General features: G+C 36.8%; 2 long non-coding RNA genes across 2 annotated transcripts; both read left to right on the forward strand.

The window, feature by feature from the left end:
- The first annotated feature begins 738 nt into the window (after nt 1-738).
- LOC308693411 lies at nt 739-1,415 on the forward strand. Its single transcript, XR_014030450.1, has 2 exons — nt 739-850; nt 1,097-1,415. It is a non-coding gene; the product is annotated as an uncharacterized lncRNA (long non-coding RNA).
- A 6,070-nt stretch (nt 1,416-7,485) lies between these two features.
- Nucleotides 7,486-10,445, forward strand: LOC308693569. Its single transcript, XR_014030478.1, has 4 exons — nt 7,486-7,691; nt 8,699-8,742; nt 8,921-9,155; nt 9,412-10,445. It is a non-coding gene; the product is annotated as an uncharacterized lncRNA (long non-coding RNA).
- Nucleotides 10,446-17,507: the final 7,062 nt, after the last annotated feature.

A 17,507-nucleotide genomic window follows, 5' to 3' on the forward strand; every position in this document is an offset into this window, starting at 1 on the left:
AACAGTCCAGGACAGGCAGCAAAGAATCACGAAGAGAATAAACAGTCCAAGAGTAATCCACGGGAAGACAAAAACACAGGCAGAAACGCTCAGAGATGTTCACCAGTGGCCTATACCATGAAGCCGGTTTAGGTGGCTAGCCAGCAATGTTTCAGTTTAGTTTCCGCCAACCCTGGGTTTTAGGTACTATGAAAGTAGCTTGGCTTTAATCGGTGTTCGTCGCCATGGTATCTTACGCTGCACGGCTAACCTGCTCCGGGGCAGGCTATGTTCTGGATTCAAGATCTCAGACTGAAGTTTGACCGATCAGCTGAGAGCAAAGAAACATATACACTGTAAAAAATTATTCTGTGGCTTAGTAAATATTACAGAAATTTTTAACTTTATTAACTTAATAAAATCTCTGTATATCGTTTACTTGATTGTTTGAGTTAAACATACCAAAATAATTGAGTAAAAATCCAACAGTTAATTTTATCTAAAATTTACAGATATATTTAAGTTTTTTTCAATAAAATAATTTAGTATTTGACTAACCAATTATTTCTTTATAATATACTTAATATATATGTGAAATTTCTATCAAAATATTTGAGAATGTTTAATTAAACTGATCTGTTTCAAGAAACAAAAAAATTACTTAATTCAAATCAACATTATTAATATATTTAACACGCTCTTAAAATTGAGTAAGTTTACTCAATTAAAACAATGCCCCCCTCCCCCACCCTCTGACGTGACGAAAACTCGACGGTTGGAGTGAGCGTGGCTGTTTGAACTCTCCAGTCTCCAGAACAACAGCTCTCTTCTCAGCGTCGCAGATTTGGTGCATTTTCACTGTGAAATTCAGGTTGGTGTATGTTTTATTTTATCTATAAAATCATTACTGTGCTTTAAATCATATTTAATGCAAAACAACATAGCCTACAGAGGCGTAATTCGACACCTAAACGAGACGAGAGCCGCGTTTGTCTTTTTGCGTGATTGAAACGCTTTGCATAAACACATGACTGACTTTCATAATGATAATGAATATAATTATTATCATTTGGATGATAAAATGTCCTCAGAACTATCACTTTTTGTTTATTGGCAGGTTATGTCAGTCGCTCGCAGTATATTTCGGCTGTGCCTCAGACAGTGACTGTGAGTGAAATGCAAGACGGCGGTATGAAGTTCAAAGTTCACCCGCAGAGCGCGAGTCTGTCTCCGGCACGAGGACCAGCGCAGATTCGGTGGATATTGGATAACAGAGTGGTTGATTACACTTGAATTTGGCTACCTGAATGTTTAAATATTTCATTTTTACTTGTTAAATAAGTTTAAATGCAGGCAATATTGTATACATGAAAAAACAGTCTAAAATGTGCTGTATTGCTGTACTCATTGAAAATAAAGGCCAATGTAATGTATAATGGTGGTTGTCTGGAGTACTATTTTTACAAAGGTTTAGAGAAAATAAAAAAGTTAATATTACTCATTAATAAAAACAGTTAATATTACTCATAAATATTGTTTTTTTAATGTTTAAATGTTTAATTATTTCTACTCAATTTTATTTGTTAATGTACCAGATGCAGTTACTCAGATTTACTTAATTTTTTTACTTGCATTTACTCAATTCATACAGTATATTTCATTGATTTCGCAGCTTTAAAATTTACTCAATTTTTTTGAGTGTAAAAATGTTTCACCAATAAAATTGAGTAAATAATAGTTAAACTTTTTACAGTGTAGGTGACGTAACTTATTCAGTGTCTGTTGCAATGACTTCACCTTTTCTTCCAAATCCTGTGACATCTCAGCGCAAATTGTTAGACAAGCACTTCGTAAAGAAAGAGTTTTTGGCATGACAAAATCCCCTTGCCTTTCCTTATAGTTATTTGTATGAAAGATACAGATTTTCCGCGGAAGGAATGTCTTATCTTTGCGAACTTCTTGAGCCGCACATAAAGAATTTAACACGTCGAACTCATGCACTTACTATACCGCAAATATTGCATTGCGTACATTCTTGCACGGTGGGTGACACACAGAAGCTAGGGGAAAACACGGTTTGTCAAACCATTCGCAAGGTGGTCCTCGCTCTGCAGGAGTACATGAATAGTTTCATTAATAGTGTTCCCCGGATATTTATCGACCATGTCCATAAAAGAGGGCTTTTATAAAATTGCCGGTAAGATATATTGATAGGGTGACATCTCATGAACACATTTTTTTTTTCTTTTTCAAAAAGCAAATTTCACAAATGTACTGTACAACACATGTTAATAATTATTTTAAATCTTTTTTATTATTATTCTGTTAATCTTATGATAGGATTCCCTAGAGTCATTGCAACATGTATGCAGTCTATTGCTCCAATCTCCACTGCTCTTGGGGAACATGAGGCAGATTATGTTAATAGGAAGTCCTATCACAGCCTTAATGTTCAGGTAGAGATGATGTGAATATGTGAGATGATTATTTTCTGTGAGATGAATCTTTAAATTAATAGTAACATTAAAGGGGTGGTAAAACACCTTTTTTCGAAGGCTTGATTGTGTTTGTGGGGTGCACTGTAACATGTGTTCATGTTTTAAAAAATTCACATTATTTTTCACATATTTAACCATTATTCTACACTGCTCTGTCCCTCCTTGTAAAAACGGCCGGATGATTTCCGGGTTCTATGAAGCCCCCCCTTCAAAATACGCAATGGGCTCAGATTGGTTAGCTGGCCCAGTGTGTTGTGATTCGCTAACCGCCAAGTGCGCGTTTGGAAACGTCACGCCCCCTTATCTTTACCGGTAGTTTGTGCTTCAGTAAACAACGGCGTCAATATTGCCATACCAGTTTGAGCCCGAATCAGACCCAGAGAATGTCAGTGGAGAGGATCGAGCAGAACCTGTTCAAGAACGGCTGTTAAAGGACGTTTCAGAAAGGTATGTTTTTAAAGTTGGAACTGCTCCATCTTTCAGGACTAGCCGTTGTGCGAATCCTTCATCGGAGGAGGGGTTTATGTAAATATTGGGCTTAGTGATGTCAGCAAGCCCACAGGAATGTCGTGTAGTCCCTACCGGCCGTTTTTTGTAGTTCTTAGAAATTGATTTCTTTAAAAGCAAATATCTCCCTTTGCTTTAAAGCAGCACTAGGTAACTTTTCAACCTTCATAATATATTTCCAAGACTCTTGTGATGGTACATCGACTTACAATAGGTTGAATGACACGTCTGCCATAGCCTGACGGGGTCTGTATCGTTTTTAATCGTACTTTTAAACTTCGGGGTTCGGGTAGTAACCCCAGCATAGAAAGAACTACAAAATTCGACTGCTTTACGGCATAGGCTACCTCACTTCCCCCAACACGTCCTCACATGCTGTTGGACTTGTAAGTATATTGCTTATATTGTATATCACTCAGACAAGCTTTCACTCGTTGGTGTGAGCTAAAAAGCACCTGGCGTTCTTAGACATCTTCAGAGGCTAGCTGTGCTTGTTCGATATCCGACGATTTGTAATGCGTTGTGTTTATTCCCCAATCGAACTCGAACAACTGTCTGTCACACGTTCTACCGTCCACAGCATTACTTGATAGACAAAAATAGGACACGAATGAGCATCAAACAGAAACAATCCGCTTACGGGGTGTTCGAGGCGCACATACAACACAGACTGCCGATAGTTAAACAGGGCGCGCGCAGCTCTTAAAGGGGACACACCTTATTTCCACTCGTTACAGCTTCCATCCGACTGAACAGGGACCGGTATACAGGGGGGAGGGGATCAGGCCGTGAGTGAAGAGACTGCTCTGCGAGAGTGGTATTTACGACAGTAACGTTAAATACAAGTAGTCCACAGCGACTCTAGGGGTCGTTGTTTGACCAAAACGGAATTCCTACCTAGTGTGGCTTTAAACTTTGAAAGTTGTAACTTTGCAGATGTTGTTTATGCTCAAACAGCAACATTACACACTAGCTAAAGTTAATAAAGTGAAATCGTGTTTTACCACCCCTTTAACAGATATAACAATGATCTACTAAACAGTTCATCTGCAGACGACTTGTGGTGGTCATGAACGTATGATCACAAGTTTGTATGCCAAATGGCCTGGCTCCAGTGCTTGACTCACGAATTTTCCATGAGTCTTTGTTGTGTCAGCGCTTTGAGGAAAGCAAGTTAAATTTGGTACAGTACAAAACTTAATTTGAATTGAGAAAAACCTACACAATAATCCCCTATCATGACCCTCAGACAGGGCCACAGCACCGCTTCAGTGTGGCCCTCAGTAAAACCAGAGTGAAGATAGAGATGACCTTTGGCCTCCTAAAGGCAGGTTTCAACTGTGTTCGGCGCTTTAGAGTCACCAGAGCGGACCACCCAGCTGGCCTGGTGCAGATGTAGATGCAATCACCACACAATATTACACTTAATAAAAGCACATCGAAACTGCAGATAGGCCTCAAACTGTTTTATTGGTTTTGTGGGATGGGAGGGAGAAAGAAAGCAAGAGAAAGTTGCATTAATAAATATTCATACTAAAGTGTTACTTGGTTAAATAAGTTCACATACTGGGATCAGTTTTATCCAGCTGTTTGATCTCCAATCTTTTTCTTTTTTTTTTCTTTTTTTGGAGCCTCCTCAGCTCAGTCCAGCTCCTTTAGTGAACAGTCTAATTCAAGTTTCCTTTAGTGAACAGTCTAATTCAAGTCTCCTTTAGTGTGAGGTCTAGTTCAAGTCTCCTTTGGTAAAGGGCCCTGACTGAGTCTGTTTCCACCTGAAACATAATTCCACCACAAACATGATCATTACAAGTTTTCTGGAGGCTCATCAAATCACAAAAAGTTCCTTGACTTCCTACAAACACAGGACTGACTGTAATTTATGTCAAGGGTTTTAAATCCTTACACATTTCTTCTGAAGCCCATTGAGGTAGAGGCCTCAGTTTCTGGGGCAGGTTGTGAAAAATCCTACAATAAAAGAGATGTGTAAGGGCCAGTCCCTTTTTTATGCCACACATTCAAATGTGTGCCATAATAAAAAGCCCAGTGCATTCACATCAGCAACTGTCTGAGAACACACAGATAGAGTGTCTTCATTTCCTCCACCCTAATAAATAAAAATAGGCCAATGTAAAGCATAACTGTTGTAAAGCAGGTTATGTTTGGTGTTCTGTCTGCTGCATACTGACCTCTGTGTGGGAGACTGTGTGTGTGTGCTGGCTTCAACAGGGACACTGTTCCCTCTACTGCAGAACATACAGTCAGCCATATTTAAAACTTAAAAAAGTAGTAATGTATTGCACACGTACCCAGTGTTACTTGCTTAGAGGGGCCAATGGGGGACGTGAGAGCGTGTGAAAAGTGTCAATTGCGTGAGAGTTGGCAGCCCTGTATTAGATTGGTTGGCTTAACGACAGATGCTAAAGCTTTAATTAAATCACAGATTATGCTAAGGTGGCAAGATGAATGGGAGTCAGAGAGTAACGCCAGACTCTACCATAGGAACCAGAACTGTGTTGGAGGGAAAAGAATCACCTCATTATTGGACTTAATAGGCATGAAGAAGGTATTATAACCAGTGTTCGAATTGAGGGGGGGCTGGGGGGGTCCGGGACCCCCCATAAGCATCAAGGGACCCCCCATAAGGCCCCAAAAAATTACCTTGGGGGGTCCCCTGGTTTTTCATTAAAACTACTAGAAACATAATTTATTAGGTAATATATATATATATATATATATATATATATTATCAAAGTATTGCGCTGCCGCTGCATTAGAAAGTAATTCAAATTAGATTTGCGTCTGAAAAGACGCTCAAGTGCGCCACACGCTGTTTTCTGAAGGAATTTACAGACTGTTGAATTTATAAACAGATACATTTTATTTATCGTGCCATTTATACGCCAAAAATAGTTGTTGTTTTTTTTGCGTGTAAATGATACGCACTGCAAACCCCTTGGGTAGGATTAGGGGTGTGGAGTCCGTGTGTATTACACGCCATAAAGTGCGTATCATATGCACGCAAAAACTATTTTTGGAGAATAAATGGTACGAGAAATAAATTTCGTGCTATAAATAAGCACTTTCATGAGAGTCTGGCAGAGTGGATCCTCATTTTCACCTCACGATGACAGTAAGATAATATTAATATTTCTTTCTTTTATGATTGTTTGATAATTTACTGATCTGAATAGAATTTCGACTTTAACGCTTGTCCGGGACACGTGCGTGTGTTTTTTAAGGGACAAGTGAAAGAGAATTGTACTTGCCCAACCGGACAAATGCCCTTATTTAAACAATTTTCAATATAAAAAAAAAATAAAATAAGAAATAACGTACTTGGTTACTAACGTAACCTCAGTTCCCTGAGAGTAAGGAAAGAGTATAGAGAGTAAATATTAGGGAAAGAAATGCCCTTTATAAAGATAAAAAAAAAAAATATTCTGATAAGAGTGTTTTCCAACAGTGATGTAATGAAACATTGACAATTTAAGTTTGAAGGGAGTAAAGCCTCTGTTTAGGCTGGAAATGTAATTTTGACAAAAGAAGAACTTTTATTTTAAATAAATCTTAATTTTAAATCAGCCTACTTCAGTGTGATATTTTATCATATTATCATGCTTAACACTGAGAATTTGAATAATTGAAATGTGATGATCAGATGCAGATATCTAAATCAGAGAATATCATATAGGTTCGGGAGGTTGGCGGGTGGATTATTTATTTTTAACAGCAGGTTCGGGGGACTCAAAGTGCACCAGATTAATGAATTTATCTTTAAAATGTACAAAATTTTCTTACCGGGGGGCATGCCCCCGGACCCCCCTAGAGGTACCGAGCTCAACCCGCAAAAATACTGTGCGAAACACAGTAGGCTATATGATTGTCTACGAAAAATACACATTTAATTATCTTATTAAAATACATGATCGGGATATTAGCACCTACGCCTCGTTTTGAGCCAGGAAAAACCCGGATTATTACATATATTTTGGGTGGAAAAAAGTCTTTGTTCATCAATTATGCACAGAGTTAATGCTCAGCTGAAAAAACATGTTCTGAAACACTAAAAGTTAAGTAAATGAAATTATAGTATTATATGAAATAAATAAATGAAAATATGTATATTATTACGGTTTTTTTTTTTTTGGGGGGGGGGGGGGGGACCCCCCAAGAGCTTTGACACAATTCAAACACTGATTATAACCAGATTGAAGTTGGGCCACACAGGCCTTAATTCCACTTTATCCTTAATATGTAAAAGTAATGGCATTTGCTCTGAATGTAAAGTCTTGGAAGATGTCACCCATGTTTTATTTAGATGTAAGAAATTTGACCAACTCAGACAGAAATGGAAAGACTCTTATGCAGAAAATGACATTCATAATATTTTACAGGAGCAAGGAATGCAAGGACTAAGAAGCATTTTTTTATTTTTTTAAGGGGGGGGGGGTGGTTTTGCTATTGTTTTATGATTTAATATGTCATTTGCCAAGTAGCCAGTAGTCCAGTAGGTGGCGGTATATATCATGAAGATATGATCCGACAATCAGAAGAAGAAGTTCCTCATTGAGAGGTTTTGCCCTGCTGAACATCTCTGAGCGTTTCTGCCTGTGTTTTTGTCTTCCCGTGGATTACTCTTGGACTGTTTATTCTCTTCGTGATTCTTTGCTGCCTGCCCTGGACTGTTTCTATTGTGGACTGATTTATGTAAGTTTGCTGCCTGACCTTATGCCTGTTTTCGCATTACGAGTTGCTTTGTCTCTACTGTTGTGTTTGCTGGAGATTGACCCTGATTGTACGACCAAGATTACTATAAAGCTGCAAATGGATCCTCACTTTGCTGAAGCCTCGTTACAATTAAGTGAAGATTTGAGTTTATATTATGGAAGTGCCATAAAACCGGGATAAGGTTATATATGAGTTTTTCTGCCAACAGTTTGATGTGTTTTTTTTTTACTTTTATTAACGCGCATTTAACAAAGAATCCCCACATATCATTTTGGTGGATTGAGTCTGTGGGTTTAACTTTAATTTTGTTGTTAATGTATGTTTATAGCCATATGTGTGATCTGTGTATTAGATGAATTGCAGTTACTGTTAGGGAGGACGGTAATTAACATGTCTTTCTCATGCATCCTTCAGCTGAAAGACAGTGAATCTGAAGATGTGTGTGTGTGTGTGTGTGTGTGTGTGTGTGTGTGTGTGTGTGTGTGTGTGTGTTTATGTCTGCCCTCTGTCAATAAACTGCAGATGTGGTTCATTTGTGTTGCTGGGTGAAATCTGCTGTATATTTACAAGACTTTTTTCGACAATATTCACTGGTGTGTAATTTTGATTTCAAAGTTCAAAGACAAAACATTTAGCCTATTATCTGAATAACCAGATTCTCCTGTTTAATTCTATAGTTACCTTTTACACAAAACATCATTTTCAACGTTAAATGATGGCTGATTTTATGATTTTTCTTTTATTTTTTTATTAGTTAAAATGCTTAATAGGCTATATTATTTGATGCCAATCATAACAGCAGTTGTTGTTCACATTTTGACTATTAACAAGAGGATTACAAAATTAACCTTTGGTACATCACAAATATAATATTTGATAAACAGATCTCACTTGTTTTCTGTTATTAAATCAGGGTTCACTTGAAAATTCACATGTATCTTCCTTGAGCTCATTCTAACAACTTAATATGTTTTAATATGTTTCAGACCAGATGGAGGTGAAAGAGCAAAGACAAGAACTGAAGTGAAAGGTGATGATGCTGTAGTTTGTTTCAGTCTGTTGACACCAATAAAATGAGCTTAATGTGCCAATTTACAGAAGATCTCAGACATCACCATAATGAATGAGCTGAAAACAGGGAACTTTTGGAGACAAAGAGGTTTTTCAGCAGCAGTTTAACATGATGGCCCTGTACTTTTTAAATGCAGATTGGATAAAAACACAGTGATCACAGTTCACACCTGCAGTGAAGCCCCTCCCACAACAGTTCACCAATAAATACTGGGAATATTCCCATCATCCTACAAGAGAAGGACAAACTCCAGGAGTAGCAGCTGAAATCTGTGTGACTGTTAAAGATGGAGTTTATTAAAGAGGAGATTGAAGACATGAGTGATCCAGAACCATCCAGAATAAAACATGAAGATACTGAGGAACAAATAGGTTGGTGTCCATTCTTGATTCTTCATTGTTGACTGCTTTGGTAGATGTGAATTAATAAACAGTGTATGGATGATAAATAATAGAGAAATACATCCAAATGATCATAACCTTGTATATAGCAATTGTCAAACATATTTTACTATATTATTAACAATGAATGATGGAACAAAAAGTGAAAGATCTGATCTCTGTAGCTTTCTGCTATTAAATAAGGGTTCACTTGAACTGATTCTAACTGTATTTCTGTGTATTTTAGACCAGGTGAGAGTGAAAGAGCAAAGACAAGAACTGAATGAAGAGGAGGAACATCGTAACTTTATAATTCAAAGAACAAAAGCCAAAAAGACGCACACCTGCACTCAGTGTGGAAAGAGTTTCACACGGAAAGGAAACCTTAAGACACACATGAGAATTCACACTGAAGAGAAACCGTATACATGCACTCAGTGTGGAAAGAGTTTTCCTCAAGCATCAGGTCTCCATTATCATCTGCACATTCACTCTGGAGAAAGACCATTTTACTGTGATCAGTGTGGTAAAGATTTTATTTCATCATCAAATCTAAAAACACACCTGATAGTTCATTCAGATGAGAAGCCTTATGTGTGTTCTCTCTGTGGAAAGAGTTTTTCACTGCTTGACAGTTTTAAACAGCACCAGAAAACACACAATGAAGTGAGAGATCATATGTGCTTTGACTGTGGGAAGAGCTTTACTACATCTAATCATCTGAAACGGCACCAAAGAATTCATACTGGAGAAAAACCTTACAAGTGCTTATATTGTGACAAGAGTTTCACTCAGTCTGCACACCTGAAATCACACGAGCGAGTTCATACTGGAGAGAAGCCGTACGACTGTACTCAGTGTGAGAAGAGCTTCACCCGATCAAGTCATCTAGTGAATCATATTAGAAAGCATTGTTCTGTGTCACAGTGAGCAAATGTTTTGTTAGATTCATATAAAGTAAATGTGTAGTTAGTTAATTAATAAACTGTTGCTGTAAAATGCCACAAGATTTGTGTTTCATATAAGAGAACAAGAAAGAAAATTATTGAAAATTATTTTGATTAAATGCTTACTCAAAGAAATACCAAAATTAAAAGAGACTGGAAACAAATGTAGAAAAACAACAACAAATTTGTTAATATATGAAATAATTCCCTGAATTAGATTTTTTTTTTTTACTTTTGTTTTAGTTACATAAAGCCTGTTATTACATAAACAGATGTATATACAATAACGTATATCTGTACAATAACAACAAATAAAATGACAATTTTTACTGACAATGTGTGATTTTGTGAGTTAAATTAACAATCAGCAATCTTTCTCCAACAGTCTTCTCTTGCTTTGGCAGCAGAGACCGTATTGTTTCGAGCTTGAAATACATATTTAAATTCATCGTAATTCTGAATGACTATCTCTTGCTCCTCCGCGGAAAAATATATCGCTCTCGCTCTACCCGCGATTGGTTGTTCAGTGTCGACGTCACTCTTTTATGTGCACGCGCGTGTGGAGTAATCATAGCTTGAGGATCAAAGCCTGAGTTGACAGAGAAAGTTGATGAGCTACATCATGGTACCATTAAAGCCTGATTGCATCGGTTTGGTTTTGTCAGTTCAAAACTAATCCTGTAACCCCGAGTTTGTTCAGCTACCTTCATGGTACAGGCCCCAGGAGAAAACAAAACTTCTCAATGAGGAACAACAACTTCTTCTTCTTGTTTTTTTTTTACGGCGGATCTCAAACAAATATGTGCATTACCGCCACCTATCTCAGAAATGGACCATTGACACTTTCCTATACTTCTTTAAAGGTACCATATGTATTTTTTTGCTTTAAAAATAGCAAAAATCAATATATCTATGTTATATATATTTTTTAGTTGTGTAGGCCTACTTACATTATCCCGACTGTTTCTAACAACTTTCAAACGAGGAGAAATTTGTAATTTAATTCGAAGACACGTACCATTTCTTTATTTCCGTTTTGTCGCCGTCAATGGGGTCATATCCGCGTTCTCCCTGGTTTCCGCTCGTACTGCCATAGTAACCAGAGCTACGAACCAGAGCCCTCTGATAGTAACCAAGGCGACAGACGTGGACAACTGTGCAGTTTGCAGTGTCTATTTGCACGCTGTTGTTGTTTCGTTCAAACATTATGGACCATGGCAAGCAGACTTTGGATAAAATAGGAGAACTAAAACGAGAATCAATATCAGCGCAGTGTTTTCGAGATGCCGAGAGCTCCTATAGACAGTATATAAACGAGAGCTTCACGTCCGAGACTTCGACCGCTCCTACATGTACTTTATTAAACAGGTGAGCACATTTACATAAAACTAATCAATGTTATAAAGTTCAACAATGATAAAATGTAAGAATATGATCTATGTTTGTTCAAAAGGCTCCTCTGTTATTGACCAATCGCACCCTTCAACGTCATCACCGATCACGTGCCAAGAAGGAAAAGCAGGTGCACCGAGCAGATGCAATGAACGTATGCTGTTCCAAGATGACTCCACTTTATCGCAACGTTTGTTGGCAGCATTTGAATATTACTGATGTAATATAGTGTGCGTGAATAGAAAGTAAGTGTATTTTGGTCAGTTTTTCCTCAGAATGCGCCGATCGTTCATGCCGCGATTCAGATGTATCTAGCGCCATTGCGCCATAGGAATCTGTGTTATCTAAGTAATACTGACGTTCTGTTATCCCTTTATCAATATCCATAAGAGCTACTGCAAGTAATACACGCAATTTACAGTAAGAGATGATAATGTGTTGGATTATTTTGTGATTTATCAGTTCATGTAATTATTGATCTAAATGTGTTTAGTCACTATAAATGCGCTAAGGGCGCCATCTAGCGGACTTATACAGAATGGCTGTTCTATTTGTTTTCCTATTACATTATTAAGGGCTCAATGTTATTGTTATTCATACCTGTAATGAGCATTGCCTTATAATCATATCACTTATAAATGTTAAAGTAAATTTATGTAAGTCACTCATTTAAGTTTATTTCTGTATTTCTGTTCCAGAACCACACCTGTTAAATTATCATCAGTAAACACTTTCAAAGAGATTTGGAGTTTGCAGATTGAATTCACTACATTTGATGTCATTACACAGTTCTGACCGACTGTCTGCAGGGGTTCGAAATAACCCGAATTAGCACAAACTTAAACCTCAATTACAATGTTATTCTAATGTTGATCTAGCTTACTGCTAGTCTCATACAGACAAACTAACACATAGAAACATAAATTTCAACACATTTAAATGCAGTTTAGTGTGATAGTGTAATGTTAGACCAAGTGAAACAGCGCTACGTTACCTCACAAGTTTAATTTGTCTAATTAACTGACCAGTGAGTAGTAATTCTCCACGGTAGAATGAAATGTCCATATTCCTTTTATATCCGCGGGACTCGCGTCGCGTGTGGAGCTGATAGCTGTCTCTTAGCAATCCCGAACTGCTTCATATCACAGTCATGATAAAAACATCAATGTATTTACTCATCCATAAATATTATTAGCAGGGCTGCCAACTTTTGAGTTTAGCTTGGAGTGAGATTTATTTTTTTTGACAACAAGATCCATAATTCTTAGCAAATGATGCGTCATCAAACTACGCCTTTGTTATTGTAAGACGTTAGCGACACCTAGTGGCCAAAAATTATATACTGTATGTTTAACCTATCAACCGACATAAATTCCCCTTATTTACCCGCATAGAGGCTTCATAGAATTTCATCCAGCACTGCGTGTTCAGCTCCTCCATCCACTCTCAGCCCCCATGGCAGAAAAAAAAAAAAAAACTAATTTAAATATGTTTATTTAACCCAGTATTTCCCAAATATTCTACCATTAAATTTATTATACTCCTATCTGACTTTAATACATTTTGAATTGTAAACTTAACTCCTATATTATTTAATTCCTCCTTCAACTCTTTCCTTTCAACATTATATCTCCTACAGTGAATTAATATATGTTCAACTGTTTCACTAACTTCACATACCTCACATAAACCTTTTGGATGCTTACTTAAGTGAAATGTACTATTCAATCTTGTATGCCCCAATCTTAATCTTGTAATCATATTATCTTCATACCTACTATTACCTGATATTCTTCCCTTACCCACTGTTGACTGTATTTGATGCATATGTCTACCTTTTATTTCATTATCCTAATATTGCTGCCATAATTTCAGAATATTCTTTTTAATAATTGATTTAATTTCTGACCTACTAAATAAAATCTGTATATCTACTATTTCTCGTTCTATTGCCTTTTTTTGCTAATGCATCAGCCTCCTCATTACCTCTCAAACCAAAATGAGCTGGAACCCACAAAAACTGTACCTTTAAACTAGCTTGTTTGATTGAATATAATCCTTGAATTATCTCTATTACCATATCCTGTCTTTTTTCTGACTTCATCTCCTTCAAACTTATTAGAGCTGAACTACAATCTGAACATATTACTGCCTTGGATATTTTAACATATTTTTACTGAAGATCTCAGACATCACCATAATGAATGAGCTGAAAACAGGGAACTTTTGGAGACAAAGAGGCTTTTCAGCAGCAGTTCAACATGATGGCCCTGTATTTTTTAAATGCAGATTGGATAAAAACAAATAGGTTGGTGTCCATTCTTGATTCTTCATTGTTGACTGCTTTGGTAGATGTGAATAAATAAGCAGTATATGATGATAAATGATGGAGAAATACAGTGCCCTCCACAATTATTGAACCCCCTGGTAAATATGATCAAAATTGGCTGTAAAAAATAAATCTGCATCGATTATCCTAGTGATCTTTCATTCAAAAAATGTGCAAAATTCTAACCTTTCATTGAAGTAAAAGAATTGAAAGTGGGGGGAAAATCACATTATGAAATAAATGTTTTTCTCCAAAACACGTTGGCCACAATTATTGGCACCCTTTTATTAAATACTTTTTGCAATCTCCTTTTGCCAAGATAACAGCTCTGAGTCTTCTCCTATAATGCCTGATGAGTTTGGAGAACACCTGACAAGAGATCAGAAACCATTCCTCCACACAGAATCTCTCCAGATCCTTCAGATTCCCAGATCCATGTTAGTGCTTCTCCTCTTCAGTTCACTCCACTCATCAGGTCAGGGGACTGGGACGGTCATGGCAGAAGCTTCATTTTGTGCTCCACAACAAATTTTTGTTTTGATTTTGATGTTTGTTTTGGATCGTTGTCCTGATGGAAGATCCAACCACGGCATATTATAAGATTTCTAGCAGAAGGCGTCAGGTTTTGATTTTTTATCTGTTGATATTTGATAGAATCCACGATGCCATGTATCTGAACAAGAAGTCCAGGACCTCCAGCAGAAAAATATGCCCACAACATTAAAGATCCAATGGTATATTAAATTGTACACATGGGGTACTTTTTATCCTTGTGTTCACCAAACCCATCTAGTGTGTTTGCTGCCAAAAAGCTCTGTTTTAGTCTCATCTGACCACAGAACCCTGTGTTGTTTGAAGATCCAGTCGTGTCTGCCAATTAAATTTGCCGGAATTTGTTTTTGGATGAGCGAGGAGGGTTTTTTTTAAACCCTCCCAAACAACATGTGGGGATGTAGGGGTTGTTTGATAAATTTTTTTTTAGGCTTTCTGACCCTAAGACTCAACTAATCTCTGCAATTCTCCATCTGTGATCCTTGGAGAGTCTTTGGCCACTCGAACTCTCCTCCTCGACGTGCATTAAGACAATATAGACACACGTCCTCTTCCTGGCAGATTCATAACATCTTTAGTTGGTTATAACTTCTTAATTATTGCCCTGATGGTCAAAATGGGGATTTTCAATTCTTTAGATATTTTCTTACAGCCACTTTCTAGTTTGTGATGGTCAACAATCTTTTGCTACGCATCAGAACTGTATTCTGTGGTTTTACTCATTGTGACGGATGATTAAGGGGATTTGGCCTTTGTGTTTCCTCATATTTAAACTCCTGTGAAACACAAAGTCATGGCTGGACAGTTTCATGTTCCTAGTCACCCTGGTAAAAAAGGTAAATATTAATGGGAATATACTTCAGAGATTTTTTACTCGTAAAAAATTCTAGGGGTTTCAATAATTGTGGCCAACATGTTTTGGAGAAAAACATTTATTTCATAATGTGATTTCCCCCCACTTTCAATTCTTTTACTTCAATGAAAGGTTAGAATTTTGCACATTTTTTGAATGAAAGATCACAAGGATAATCGATGCAGATTTATTTTTTACAGCCAATTTTGATCATATTTAGCAGGGGGCTCAATAATTGTGGAGGGCACTGTACATCCAAATGATCTTAATCTTGTATATAGCAGAACAAAAAGTGAAAGATCTGATCTCTGTTGCTTTCTGCTATTAAATCAGGGTTCACTTGAACTGATTCTAACTGTATTTCTGTGTATTTTAGACCAGGTGAGAGTGAAAGAGCAAAGACAAGAACTGAATGAAGTGAAGGAGGAACATTGTAACTTTACAATTCAGAGAACAAAAGCCAAAAAGACGCACTCCTGCACTCAGTGTGGAAAGAGTTTCACACTGAAAGGAAACCTTAAGACACACATGAGAATTCACTCTGAAGAGAAACCGTATCCATGCACTCAGTGTGGAAAGAGTTTTTCTCATGCATCAGGTCTCCATTATCATCTGCGTGTTCACTCTGGAGAAAGACCATTTAACTGTGATCAGTGTGGTAAAGATTTTATTTCATCATCACAACTAAAAAAACACCTGATAGTTCATTCAGATGAGAGGCCTTATGTGTGTTCTCTCTGTGGAAAGAGTTATTCAAGGTTCGGCAGTTTTAAACTGCACCAGAAAACACACAATGAAGTGAGAGATCATGTGTGCTTTGACTGTGGGAAGAGCTTTACTAGAGCTGAGCATCTGAAACAGCACCAAAGAATTCATACTGGAGAAAAACCTTACAAGTGCTCATATTGTGACAAGAGTTTCACTCAGTCTGAATCTCTGAAATCACACGAGCGAGTTCATACTGGAGAGAAGCCGTACGACTGTACTCAGTGTGAGAAGAGTTTCACCACATCTAGTAATCTAGTGAAGCATATTAGAAAGCATTGTTCTGTGTCACAGTGAGCAAATGTTTTGTTAGATTCATATAAAGTAAATGTGTTGTTAGTTAACTAATAAACTAGTGTTGCTGTAAAATGCCACAAGATTTGTGTTTTATATGTTAGAGAACAAGAAATAAAATTATTGAAAATTATTTTGATTAAACGCTTACTCAAAGAAATACCAAAATTAAAAGAGACTGGAAACAAATGTAGAAAAACAACAACAAATTTGTTAATATATGAAAGAATTCCCTGAATTTGATTTTTTTTTTTTTTTTTTTTACTTTTGTTTTAGTTACATAAAACCTGTTATTACATATATATATATGTATATACAATAATGTATATCTGTACAATAACAACAAATAAAATTACCATTTTTACTGACAATGTGTGATTTTGTGAGTTAAAGGTTTCTACAGATCCAATAATTAATTTAAACTGAGATTCAGATAAAGCAAACGTATAGTGAAATTAACTTTAGATCTGTGACGTTAGTTTTGTGGAAGTTGTTTTTGAGTTGTAACTTTCTGACTTGTCATTTAGCTGTCAGTGTAAGGCAGTTCTTTATGAGGTGCCCCTAGGGACATTATTCAGAATTACATGTACTTTTCCTCTCACATACACATATGAAACCAAATTCATTCACATACTATAATGAAATGCTCACACACATACAAGTGAAATGCTTTTACAAACACAACTGAAAACATTACACTCACACACACAACTGAAATGCTCACACACACACAACTGAAACGCTCTCACACACACAACTGAAATGCTCACACACATACAACGGAAACGCCCTCACACACACAACTGAAATGCTCACACACATACAACTGAAACGCTCTCACTCACACAACTGAAAAGCATTTCAGAATGTTGTATGCAAGCATTTCAGTTGTGTGTGTGAGAGCATTTCAGTTGTGTGTGTGAGAGCATTTCAGTTGTGTGTGTGAGAGCCAGTGTTGGGTAAGTTACTTTACGTAGTAAGTTCTCACAAAAAGTAACTGCGTTAGTAACTGAATTACATCATTACAAAAGTTACTAATTACCAGGGAAAGTAACTATTGCGTTACTTAAAAAAGAAAAAAAAAGTTTAAATATAAGAAATTTCTTGGATACCCCCAATATGAAATGTTAAATGAATTGCATGGACATTAAATAGAACATCTTATTATTATAAAACATTGTACACTAATCTACACTAGTTTAATGTTGCTG

Source organism: Scardinius erythrophthalmus, assembly GCF_964197995.2.
Source record: "Scardinius erythrophthalmus genome assembly, chromosome: 7".
Classification (NCBI taxonomy): Eukaryota; Metazoa; Chordata; class Actinopteri; order Cypriniformes; family Leuciscidae; genus Scardinius; species Scardinius erythrophthalmus.